This window comes from Pinus tabuliformis, chromosome 5_1 (assembly GCF_031772625.1).
Source record: "Pinus tabuliformis cultivar Carrire ecotype Pingquan chromosome 5_1, CPIR1, whole genome shotgun sequence".
NCBI classification, from domain to species: Eukaryota; Viridiplantae; Streptophyta; class Pinopsida; order Pinales; family Pinaceae; genus Pinus; species Pinus tabuliformis.
In genome coordinates this window covers 448,980,276-448,993,848 of record NC_142305.1, presented here as the reverse complement: position 1 = coordinate 448,993,848, position 13,573 = coordinate 448,980,276, and the positions used below count along the sequence as shown (strand labels likewise).

General features: G+C 34.3%; 1 pseudogene; it reads left to right on the top strand.

Moving 5' to 3' along the window:
- The first annotated feature begins 11,983 nt into the window (after positions 1 to 11,983).
- LOC149165418 (endochitinase CH25-like) lies at positions 11,984 to 13,215 on the top strand (annotated as a pseudogene).
- The last annotated feature ends 358 nt before the right edge of the window (positions 13,216 to 13,573 follow it).

Sequence of the window (13,573 nt, the reverse complement as noted above, 5' to 3'; positions counted from 1 at the left end):
TTTACGCAGAAAAATTCTATTAATAATTATTTTAAAAGTTATATTTAAATAGTTTTATATTTTAAAATTAATAAAAAACTCAATTTAGAAGAGTTAGTATATGAATATCGTTTTATATATATATATATATATATATATATATATATATATATATATATATATATATATATATATATATATATATATATATATTTTCTAAATAAAAGATAATGTTGATCGTAATTAAAAAGAAAAATAAACATATTTATTTGGTTTGTGGTTTCTTAATTAAATACATAATTTATAAAATATCAATAATCTCTTTTTCATTGTGTTTACTGGATTTTTTTGTTGACATTACGACTAAGAAGATGTGGTAAGAATATTTTACTATCACTCTCAACCATAAATAAAAGACATAGTCTAACTCACGAAATGACCATTTTCTGAGATATCAATATATATGTTAAGATGTTATGTTGATGTATACACTATGTATATGTATGGTATATATACAAGTATATATACCAACTAGAACAAAATGTATATCCATACCATCATGTATTCAGTCATAGATTAGACCCTTTATAAGCCCATTTTATGTGATTTTAGCCACAGTATCCACCAAAATACATGATCATTGAACAAACTTGACTAGACTATGACTTATTATATTAGGCCACGTCAAATTGAGCACATGTATAAACTGATATATTGTTATAAATCGATGTATTGACATGTTGATATCGATGTGTTGTCAGTATATATATATATATATATATATATATATATATATATATATATATATAGATATATATATATATATATATATATATATATATATATATAGATATATATATATATATATATATATATATATATATATATATATATACATATACATACACATACACATACACATACACATACACATACACATACACACACATATATATATATATATATAGATATATATATATATATATAGCTAAATGCTTCTATGAATTCATCCAAAGATTACACCATGGATGTCCAATATTCACTATTCTTTCGGCCTCTCTCTCACCTAATTTGTTGGTCATAAGAGAAGCATAAAAACTAATTACAAATTGTCAGAATTGACTAAGAACCCAAAAATAGAAAGATCATAATGTCCAAAAGACCCCTAAGATAAAGATAACCCACATAAATCAAGGCGTAGGAGGATTAACCAGATGGTTACGCATTGAATTTGGATTCCTGTGTTCCCCGTGGACATGGAATTCTAAATGACTCAATCTCCCCCATGTGTTCAATTATCTTAGATAGTCTCCTCTGGTCCACCAAAGTGGAGCCAAACGATCCTGAATATTTCATTGATTGTGCTACAAATCATTCATGAAACTTATGACTTAATTACGATCATCATGATGGTTTTTCCCCAGTTGTTCCAGGAGAAGGGTGACATGCCACAACTAGTACTTCAAGGTGCCAAAAGGTGCAGGAAGAGCTACATGAACAAGAGAAGGGTCAAATTATGAGCCACCACCTCCTCTAATTCTGCTTCCATTCCTCCTTCTCCCTCCATCTCCATAGCTTCCCACAGTGTGCTCAGCTCTTTGCCCTCTTGGTTCTATCCCTTTCCACACTCTATCACGTTGCTTGTACATTTTCAAACCAACCCTAGCCTGTTGATACCAACACCTTACCTCTAATGTTACATGAAGATCCGACAATACCTCCAAACCCCAATACCTGACACTAAAGTTCTGGAAAATCCAATTCCATACCTCTCTTAAGAAAGGAAACCCCCAACAAGATTTGTTATCTTTCTTTGTCGAATTGCTTTCACAGGATGGCAATGTCCTCTTCCCCCCAATGACTTCGTCACCAACCAAATTAATAAAACAACCCCTAGAATAGAAGTGTTGATCTAGAAGCTATGAATACAAACTAGATGAGGGGGTCTACAACCATCAACACTAGGATGGGGAGTCCTGCTCGCAGGATCATCTCATAAACATAAATACACCAAGAAAAGAACATTGGGCTCCCTATGCATACTACCACATCAACCCCTATCTCCTCCCTCAACTGGAGGGCCTTTAAGCCAAACCAAACTCCCATGTAACCAACTCAAAACTTGGGGACCAATCATATGCTTTTGGCCCTCAATTGCAACCACAATTGACCTTGTTTCCTCCAAAACCCAAGCTTCCGTCAATAGAAAATGGGAACGCAAGATGAAAACATAGCTGAATGACTCCACCCCCCAACTAAAGAAAAGAACTACACTATGAAGGTTGAAGGAAAAACCAAGGAAGCTTACTAGATTGATTGATACAGAACACCAGCTCAGAAATGCCCCACCATTTGTCAAATTTAGAGTGTGCTCTCTTCGCTCTGAAATTTTCTAGTGGAAACATGAACCCCAACTATTAGCCTCACTAAGATCCCAAACTTGGTACGACTGGCCTCCAACAATACCATAGGGAAATCCCCACTTGCATATAAAAATCTTTATTGAAGAGTACCATAATCTAAGGAGCATGCATAGGTTGGTGACCTGCATAAACTCTTCACATTCTTTGCCACCATCGAAACCATCTATACCCAAGATTGCAAACACCAAGATTAACTTCGCCATCTCGCATATAGGCCTAGCACCCAAGATCTCAAAACTTCCATGTGTTATGTTATGCATGTTGCCCATACACCACATGTACCCTAGTTCAAATAATGAGAAGGGGATGAGCCCCTCCCCCATCCCCCATATGACCTTGATCATCTACCTCCATTGGGGGCTTTGTGTCACTCTCCAGGATACTACTCAACTACTCGGTTCAAATATTGAAATTTTGGGGTGGCAAATTCTGAGTGAGCTCCAGGCTAGAATCTTGGATTCCCTGATTCACCAAAAAATCTGAAGCTTTGTTCCCCAGTCATTTTGAATGTGTCGTGATGACATAAGGGAAGGAGAGCACTAGGTTTTGAATTCTATTCACCAAAATATCAAGGCACCAACTCTTAATGACTTTTTGAATCAGAGATCCATTGATTATTTTTGAACCACATTCACAACCAACTATGAATCTTCATTAGCCTATTACTTGGTATATCCCTTTTCATGAGCCAAGAATAGACCTATTTTGAGAGATTTTAATTCCGCCATGTTATTACTACTATACCCAAATTATCCAACATAAAACCTAAAAGGATGGTCGCGATCATCACGAAATATTCCCCCATACCGAGTAGGCCCAAGATTTTCTTTAGAGGCCCCATCGAAATTAAGCTTGATAAGTCCTTATGGAGGAAGGGAAAATGTTGTTGGAGACAAGCCAAAACCACTAACTCACGGAGAGTCATCCAATGCCACCATATTTTGCAAGATTTCTAAGTCTCGTAAAATTTGAGCTTCCTCGCCTTCCACATTCCAATCGTCTTCTGCCTACTTCTTAGTCAGTATCATTTCTTTCATATTAAGCTTCGTGTATTGTAATATAGAATTCTTTGTTTTATTTAGATCCTTGAATATGATTCTATTATGTTATTTCCATACGTTCCATAAAAGGAAACCCAAAACCAAACCACAGACCCTATTCACAATCAGATTTTTTAAATAAGAGGGGTTCCAAGATTCAATTGTTTCCCACAAACTGTTAGGGGCGAAGTCTAAATAGCCAAAAAGGCTACAAATCCTGAACCAGAGAAGTTCCATGCTTGAAAAATTGTTGAACAGATGGTTAATGCTTTCCTCATATTGTTGAGAGATGGGGCACCACGATGGTCCTATATAGCATTTTCTCCTCAAAAAGTCCCATGTTAGGAGTCGACATCAACCAATTAACCAGAGGAAGCTTGCTACCTTCGACCATAACTTTCCTTCCCAAATATTCCATTGGAGGGGATCCTTTGGGATTTCCTTGTGAGTTTTCATAATCCCATAAGTCTCTTTGATGGTGAACAAAGCCTATGTTTGATATCCCCATCTCATCTTGTCTCCACCTCGTATTGCTTGAATCTTTCGTTATTTTTGTTGTGTATCCATAATTTGTTATTCCTGTTAAAAATATTCCTCATCCCAATTATCTTGCATTTCCATTCTCACCACTAATCTTGCAAGGATATTTCTTTCCAGAAATTAGGGGCCAGTACTGCCCTTGTCCTTGTGCTGTAATCTTTAAGATATCAAAACTCCTCTCCTCTCTCCAGCCTTGGGAGTTGTTGTCAACAACTTTCCCAAAACTTGGTTGTTCCACCATCTCTAATCTCTTAGAATAGGTGATATTTTATAAAAGGATTTTGTTCCAATGTTATATTGCATATTAATGACCCTGATGGGAAATATTACTATCACACTTTATTAGCTTGAGAAAGCACCAGATTGCATTTCCTATTGCATATTAGTTTCCACAACTCTTGACCTCCCTGGAGCCATCTCCACCATAATTTGGCTCCCATGGTTCTATTAAGAGTTCTAGGGTCCCTCAAACCAAGACCACCCCCCCATTTTGGTAGACACACCTTCTCCCAAGACTCTAGAGTCCATTTTTTGGTGTGTTGATCCCCTTGCGACAAGAATTTATGAAAACTAGAAACGGTGTTCTTATATACTTCCTTGGGTGTAAGTAGATTGGCAACTGATAAATCAGAATAGCTTGTAGAACAACCTTAAGTAGACTAATTTGAATGGGAAGATTCAATGCTTTGAAGGTCTAGTTGTCCAACTACCTAGAGACCTTTTCCTTGATCTCCAACTAACATGAAACTTGTAGTTAATTAGTGACAAGAGGGATGCCAAGGTATTTGGTTGGTAGGGAACCCATTTAAAATTCATTATTTCTCACCAGATTTCTTTGCACCAAATTATTGCTATTGAATAAATACATGCAAGATTTCTCCCCATTTATCATCATGCTAGAGGACACTTGAAAATTTTAGAGGATCATATCTAATGCCCATATCTCTTGAATAGTTGGCTCAATAAATAAATTAATATCGTCCATGAATTATTAATGAGTGGTGGGAAAATTATAACACTACTACAAATTCCACTAAAATTTGATGACCTAGTGTTGGACATTCAATAGAATTCTATCGTGACTCCAACGGGCCTCGTTTTCTAGGATTGTCGGTGGAACTCGGTTGAATAATTGGTAGGACAAATGACCATCAAATATCCGATTATAGCCTCTATTCAGATAAACGATGACAAGAAGATGAATAATGTATCAAGTATCTGACGCAACATCCATTAGATAACCCACAACATCCTTCCAAACAATCCACAAATTAGATGATCAAAATCCAATGACGAGGCATCAAATAGTCGATGGCAAATATTTTAGCCTCTAGTGAGATAAATGAAAAATAACAGATGAATAGTCTGTCAGGTATCTAACCCCATGCTAACAGGGAGTTCCACAAATTCAACAATAAGATTCCATTGACATCTGTCAAATAGTCGATGGACCTCTCGTGTGAACCAAAGGCCAAGTTGCACATCCCACTAGGTTTTTTGACATGCCATTATCGAAACACCAATGGATAATCTGAAGGATGTGATTTATATATGATGACCAGTTATGATCTTTGTAGGTCGCAAAATCGACGACTACTGTTTTGCTTCCGACTGTTACGTTATACATCCGACGACCACTTCTGACCTTCTGTGTCAGGAAGCTAACGATTTGTCCAGTGACCCAGATTTTTAGCCAATAGAATAAATGGGAAATCCAACATTTCCTTTATGTATTTGATAGGTTTTGCATCAGAAATCTGATGTTTAATGGGCTACTAAAAAATAATATTCAGAGAACCAGGATTCCTAGCTTCGATAGGCAGTATCACACTGATCAAGGGGTGTTTTTTTTGGCATTCTTTTATGCCCAATACCCATCATCATGACACCATGTCGACCCAACGATGGGGCTAACACCTCCCATCAAATTGTTCAACCGTCGCTCATATATTTGCATCCAATATCATCAAGCGATTGTAAATCCCTTAATCCTATAGCTGATAAGGTGCATTACCCACAAACTTGCACACATTTCAATGCTCTTTTAACTCCCAACCTGATCTGATGACCCACACTCATTCCATCCAATGGTCAATGTGTCACATTGGATGAGAAGATGAGGCTTTTATAACGCCTTTCCGTCGAGCAATATGATCCAATGGTTGTGAGTGATGCATATCAATGACTTCCATGATATATCAAAATGTTAGGTGTGTGGGAGTTAAAGACCCCGACTTGACCCGATATGTTGTTGCTATGACCTATAGCAACCGAATTGGCCAGCAAATACAAAAGGTTTAATGAAAGGGGTAAATTCAGAACTTAACTCACATTCTAGTTGATCCTACTGCATTGTTGAACCCTTTGGACTATGATAAAAAGCCAAGTGATCGACCTACCCCAACTTCCACCATTAGAGAATTTTAGTATTCCTATAAGTTGCCTTAATGCCAATTCAGGATAAAGGGATGAGTCACGACCCTTTAGGTGAAATCCTTGTCAACCCCCTGGTATATCGGCCTTGTCTCCAAGTCATGTCAGTTGATTAGCATGGGAAAAATACTATTATAATCAGCTCGACTTTCATTCTAGACACATAATTTGACATTTCATCTGAAGTACAACAAAAAGTGAAAAAAAGAGAAGTAGAAGCCTCTCTTCTAGCGCAAGAAGAGGGAGAATAATCCGAGTTGTATAGGCACTATTTTGGTTACCTGTTCCTTGCACGTGTGACATATATTAAAGGTTTGTAGTAGGATTTCCTCAGTTAGCGAAGAAGCCAAGAAGAATATCTTTATCTCAGCATATATCACAGACGAGGTCATAAGATTGAGTCTCCTAGTCAAGCGAAGGAGGAAGATACCTCCAAACAGCTCACATGTGAGAATTGCAAGGGTATAAGATAAGATGAGGTTGTATATATATGGATGAAACCGAAATTGTAGTAGTGCAGATAGTTTGACTTGCATTGACCATAGGAGAAGGAAAGAACAACAAGAAGGATTTCATCAAGGAAGGTTTGTAACTTGGTCTTGGAGTGGCAAAAAGGTCTAGGGTCTTAGTCTTGATATTCGTCTATTGGAATCTCTATAAGAAGAATAATTTGTTCATGTTTCACTCTCAAGAAGGAGAGGTTTTGGCCCTCGATGATAGCCTATATTCTGTGTCTCTTGTCTCTTTATGGTTTATGCTTTGGTAGTTGTTTGATGAAGAATAACACTATAATAACATAAGTAAAAGAAGATCATAATCTAAGAAGTAAAAAGCATTCACAAGTAGTTATCAAATTGAAGAGAAATACCCTAATCTCAATGCCTAAGATTTCTCAACATAGTCATTCTTTGGCATAACCCATGTGCTAACTTTACAAAAGGTAACTCTTTTGTCCTTGTATTGAGAACCTAATCAATCTTTTTTGGTAATGATGGAATTGTGAATGGGAAAAGGATTATATTGTTCCACTCTAAAACCATAAAAATGGATGATGAATAATATATTGATTGAATCCAAATCAATTTATGCAAACTTATATTGAAGATACAAAAGAGCATGCTCTTTGATGCTCTTTTGTATATGTGCACTTCCATATATACATTCACATGCGGAAGATACTTAAGAATCCATATATGAAAAAAAAGAGTGTATACACTTTTTTTATATATGCACAATTTTGTTTATTCTATATATCACTAGACCAATCTCCCATATAACCAACTCAAACTCTGGGGACCAAGCATATGCTTTTAACCCCCAATTTCCATATATATTTTGTATATGCACGTATATACGAAATTGCCTTGGGCATTGCTAGGGGTTGAAATAAAATCACCTTAAGTGCTGCTGCAATGTGGGATGGTGCAAGCAGCGGTGTAAGAGAAGTTGACCTCATCAATCCCAAGATAAAAATAAAGCAGAGAAGTGTGAATCCCGCAATATTGTCAAAAAATAGTTATATAGAAGTGATGCATATACAAATGTGGTGCATTTTGTACAAGATGGGATATGTACATTTTTTCACAATTTTGTATATTATGTATATGTACACAGATATAGAAGCCACACATGTATGGAAGCAGGATTTCATATATACACAAATGAAAGCTATATCTAATTTTCTATGTGCAATTATAGTTTTGTATGTGTCAGTTTGGTATATGCATTAATTGTTGTATATGCAATAGTTTCTATATACATGTATCTAGAATATACTCTTGTATATACACACATATATGTATATGTATAGATATATGAAAGTGTAAAAACATATATGGAAGCAATGCATATATATAGCTTCCATGAAGCACATATACGAAAGCTTGGTTCTCTATATGGAAGTGGTTCGTATCTGAAAGTCGGGACATATATCGAGGTGGCACATATGTAAAAGCGCCAAATAAATGGAAGTGAATATAGCTTCCATGTGCACATATAAAAAAGATTTCTTCCATCGATTTCTTCCATCGATAACAAAAATATTGATAAGATTCTAAATACAGGTATGCAAGAGTTGGAGTGTGTAAAGTTAGAACTTAGGGTATATTAAAGAATGGCTACACATAGAGTATAAATTTTAGAGCATATTTACCATCAATTGTTTCTCGAATCAATATTGGTAATCAAGTACTTCCTTGGCTTTGCATTAAAGGCCCATTGATGTGGATCTTTCACTGATCAATGATCTTGGGACTTAATCTTTATGTTATCCACATTTGTTAAAATATAACAATACAATAAATATAACTTCTTTTTACAATATAACAAATGTAAACTATGGGATGGGTTCTAAAAATAGGTATTCATGGTATATATGGGAGACAAAGGATACACAAAACCAACCAGCAAGGGTAAGACTAATTTAACAATATAAATGTAATAACTAAATGCCAAAATCTTAGTAGGATCTCAAGTTATTATCGTCACATTTTCAATTATGAGAAAACCTCAATGAAGGGGAATCCTCATTAACACTGCTGGGGAAATCCCATGTTATGGTGGCTATTCTTTTATTTATGAGAAACTCTCATATACATTGATAGAGGGAATCTCACAAAGTTCTACACCATTCGGAATTATTATCAACATCATGTATCAACCCATATCAAACTTCATTTTTGCATTATTTCAACATTGATTATGCATGGTGAAAACATTGGAATAGTCTTCCCCTTATTAGACTTCTAAATAAATGCATATTGGTGACATGTATAGATACCTTATCGTTATGAGATAAGGCTATACATATTGCTTATATTCAAAACAAGCCATATGGATGATCTTAAAATTATGTTACACTATAGTGACAACAATAAAGATGGGGAGAATAAAAGGAGATAGACAAGTTACAATGCTTTGGAAGTTACTTTCGTTTCTCTTATTTTACTTTGCTATATTTATTTTATGTTAAAAATATAACATCATTCCACTTTAAAAAGGATTTTAGAATAATTTACTACAATATAATTTTTCTTCAATTTAAAGATCAAATGTTTAGAATAACTATTTTGTTAAAATCATTATTAAAATTTTCTTATTGAATTTGATAAATATTATTATTAATTTTTTCAATATCAACATCATGTATAACTATATATCATTAAAATCTAATATACAACATTAATAAAATTTACAAATATTTATTTTCTTAAAAATAATTTGAATTTACACATTTACAATTAAAAATAAATAAATAATAATCTTCAAAGCATAACAAATGTGTAATTTTCATAATACATCACATTATTTTAATTTTAGTTTGATAAAATTACCATTATTTAATTTTCTTTTCCATGAATTATGCAAAGACATAATATATAGAAAGAAATACATATAAATATTTTTTATGCACATACATAATATATAAAAGAAAAAATGTGTATAAAAAATGTTCTTCTCAATGTAGTTAATTAGGAAAGCATAATTTAGATAAACTGAAAAGCCTGAATTCATAACAAAATCATTTTCCATATAAATGTTGTAATTCTAAATCAAAATAACAATATAAATAGTTAATTTTAAAAACAATTATTAAATTAAATATGTTCATAATTTATACTTTGAAAAAATATTTTAATAAGATTTATTTTTAAAATAAATGTTATAAATTAGGCATTATGTAAATAATTCAAATTCTTTCAAAATAAAACCCAAAAAAAATAATACAAATAAAATAATAATTAAAAAAATATAGTATTACCCAATAATGTAAGATAATGATTTAAATTCAAACTCACCACAAAATTTTAAATAAACTAAATAAAATATTGAATTTCAATAATTAATTAATATCTTTAAAATAAAATAAAAAATAATTACTTAAATTAAGTAAAAAGATAATATATATATATATATATATATATATATATATATATATATATATATATATATATATATATAGATATATATAAAGGCAAGAGTGACTTTTATATAATGAAGATGCCCAACAAATATCCGTCCATCCACTATCACTAAAATAATATGAAACCTAAAAGAGTATATGATCTAATGTCACTCAAACAATAACCCGCATTAACCATGGCGACTTGAAATGAAATGAATAAATCTGATCCTCAAAATTTACCCTTAACCATTACCTTTTTCAATCACATGGATTGGCTGCTTCACAACCTTACTTGATGGACATGATTTTGTATGGAGGTAGCTGAATGGAGAAAGATGGCCGTTAGCAGCAGGGAGGCTCCAAAAATTTCTATTTTTTCCAATTAGAGACAACGCCCCTAGTACTCAGTGGTGAAGTAGTGGCTCGGCCTTATTACAAAAATATCCTTCTCGTGATCCACTTGCCATATGATAAAAATATCCTTTCTAATCCTTATCTAACCCGCTTTAGGCTATTTCTTCAAGGTTGTGGCTCTATGTTTGACCTTGAATATTTGAAGAATAAATACATGGGAAACAATGATATTAGGGTATTGGTATATGTATTTAATAATTAATTTTTAATATAAATCAAAAACACAATTTTATAAAGTCAAATCTATAGTAAGAATAATGCTATCCATCATTTCCATCTTTAAGCGTTTGGTAAATTCTAGGAAGATAAAAAAATAAACAATGTGTATGTCACTGATCAGGGTGGGATCATGTTTGACAATGGATTTTGTAAAGCATAAATAAGTCAACGAATATTTATAAATTTTAAGTTTCAATTATATGTCGATGTACAAGGGTACAAACATCTAGGTACAAGGGTATGTGGATGTCGCCGTGACATGGGCACATAAGTGGGGTGAGCCTTATTTCCACCCCTATAGGTTATTTAATGACTGCTAAGTACATGTGACATGACACTCCTGCATCCGAAGAGATGCTACATATCCATGAGTGCCATACATGTCCATCGACTTTTCGGCAACTCGATTACTCTACATCCGGCAAGCTCCACTCTTTAATGTAATTAGTGCAGATTTTGGACAACCCCCTATCCGACATCTAGACCAGTGTTGATTAGACATTCAACTAATCTATTCAATGCTTCATCCAACTCAGATAATTTCAAATTCAGCATTTGCGCTCAATATTTAAATTAGAAAAACTAAATCTATATCAGTACTCGATGAGTTGTTTTCACAACTTTGGCGTTTAATGGGAAGATACTTAGGAGATGAGCTCCATTATTGTTTTACCTGTTTGAATCTCCAGACAGGAACTAGCTTTTAGGCATCATCTTTTTCATTTTACAGGTCAAGAAAAAAAATAGAGTTTTAGAGCACAAAGGAATTTGTTCCGAACTACTCCAGATTGTATGATGTTCTTTGGTTTGGATTTTACACGGAGATTCGAATTAAAATCTTTAATGAAATCCAATTTTCGATCTTTTCTCTTCCCTGCTATCCCAGAAGGATTGTAGGTTGGGTAGTAGCACACATCCACATCTGTTGGAATGGTTTAGGTGCAGAAGATGGGAATGCAAGCTGAGTAGCAGATGGTTCAAGTGGAAACTTGCAATTAATGCAGTGCTAACATAGAGCGAGTGTCCAAAATATGAAATCGATGAAGATGAAGTTCTCTGTGATGGCGATCACCTTGCTTGTAATGATGATGATGAATTTGTATTTTGTATCTGTGGATCAGGGCTGTGGAGAGCAAGCAGGTGGAGCACTCCGTTGGGATGACTTGTGCTGTAGCATATGGGGATGGTGTGGTGACATGGAGGCCTATTGCAGGCAGGGTTGCCAAAGCCAATGCAGAAGATCGAGTCCTATGCCTCCCTCACCCACACCTCCCTCACCGTCTCCTCCCTCACCTTCTACTCATGGTGGACAGGCAATTGCATCTATCATCACTGAAAGCATTTTCAATGAGTTATTGAAGCACCGAAACGCCGACGTTTGCATGGCATGAGGATACTACAACTACTCTACCTTCATTACGGCTACCAATGGTTTTCCTGGCTTCGGCACCACTGGCAATCTCGCTACTTGGAAAAGAGAGCTTGCTACTTTCTTTGGACAATCCTCCCATGAAACCACAAGTCATATTTCATCTCTACTACTTGTGCTTTCTCTCTGTGATCTTAATTGGCTTTACATCTCATTTTCTATGAAATATTTCTAAACAGGTGGATGGGCGACGACCCCTCCCGACCAATACTCGTGGGGTAGGTGATCTTCCTAGTTATTGCGATGAAACCACCCAATGCCCCGATGCACTTGGAAAGAGCTACTATGGACAAGGGCCCCTTCAATTATCATGGTCACTGGTTTTTATATCTCCGATTTCTATATCTCCCGATTTTAATTCCTCCAATTGTATTCTACACAGACACACTCAAAAAAGTATCTGTATCAAATTTAACCTTCATGCGCCATTTGTTCAATTTGCTTTGTACTATTTAGGAATTTCAACTATGCAGCGACCGGGGAAGAAATCAGATTCGATGGCATAAACAACCCTGACATCATTGGTAACAATCCCACAGTCTCGTTCAAGACGGCAATGTGGTTATGGATGACCGCATAGCCTCCAAAGCCTTCCTGCCATGATGGATGACTAGGAAATGGAGTCCGTCCAACAACGACAAGGCCGCCTTGCGAACTATGGGATATGGAATGGTTATCAACATCATCAACGGTGGGTTGGAGTGCGGGAAAGGAAACATCAAGGAGAAGGAGGATCACATCGGCTTTTACAAAAGATTCTGTGACATTTTCTGGGTGAGCTACAAATAAAACTTGGACTGCAACAACCAGAGGGATTTCAGCTCTACAGTTTAACCTTAACCTCGTCTTATCAAAACTGTGGTTTGAACATTGTTCATAAATCTGAGATTTGGAATCTAAGCAATTCGATTTGTAAATACACACACTAAGAGGAGATGTTAATATTAATTAGTTTATTAAGGTTTTTGAAATGTATTTTTTTTAAAATGTTTTATAATTTTTAAAATATATAACTGGTAAATGTTAATTTTTAAATTATTTAATAAATTTATATTACCTTATTTTATTATAATAATTTTTAATTAAAATAATATTTTTTAAATATCATAAATTTTGCAATTTAATGGATTAAATTATTATTTTTAATATTTTATTTAATTGTTAAATCATCATAAGAATTGATATATTTATT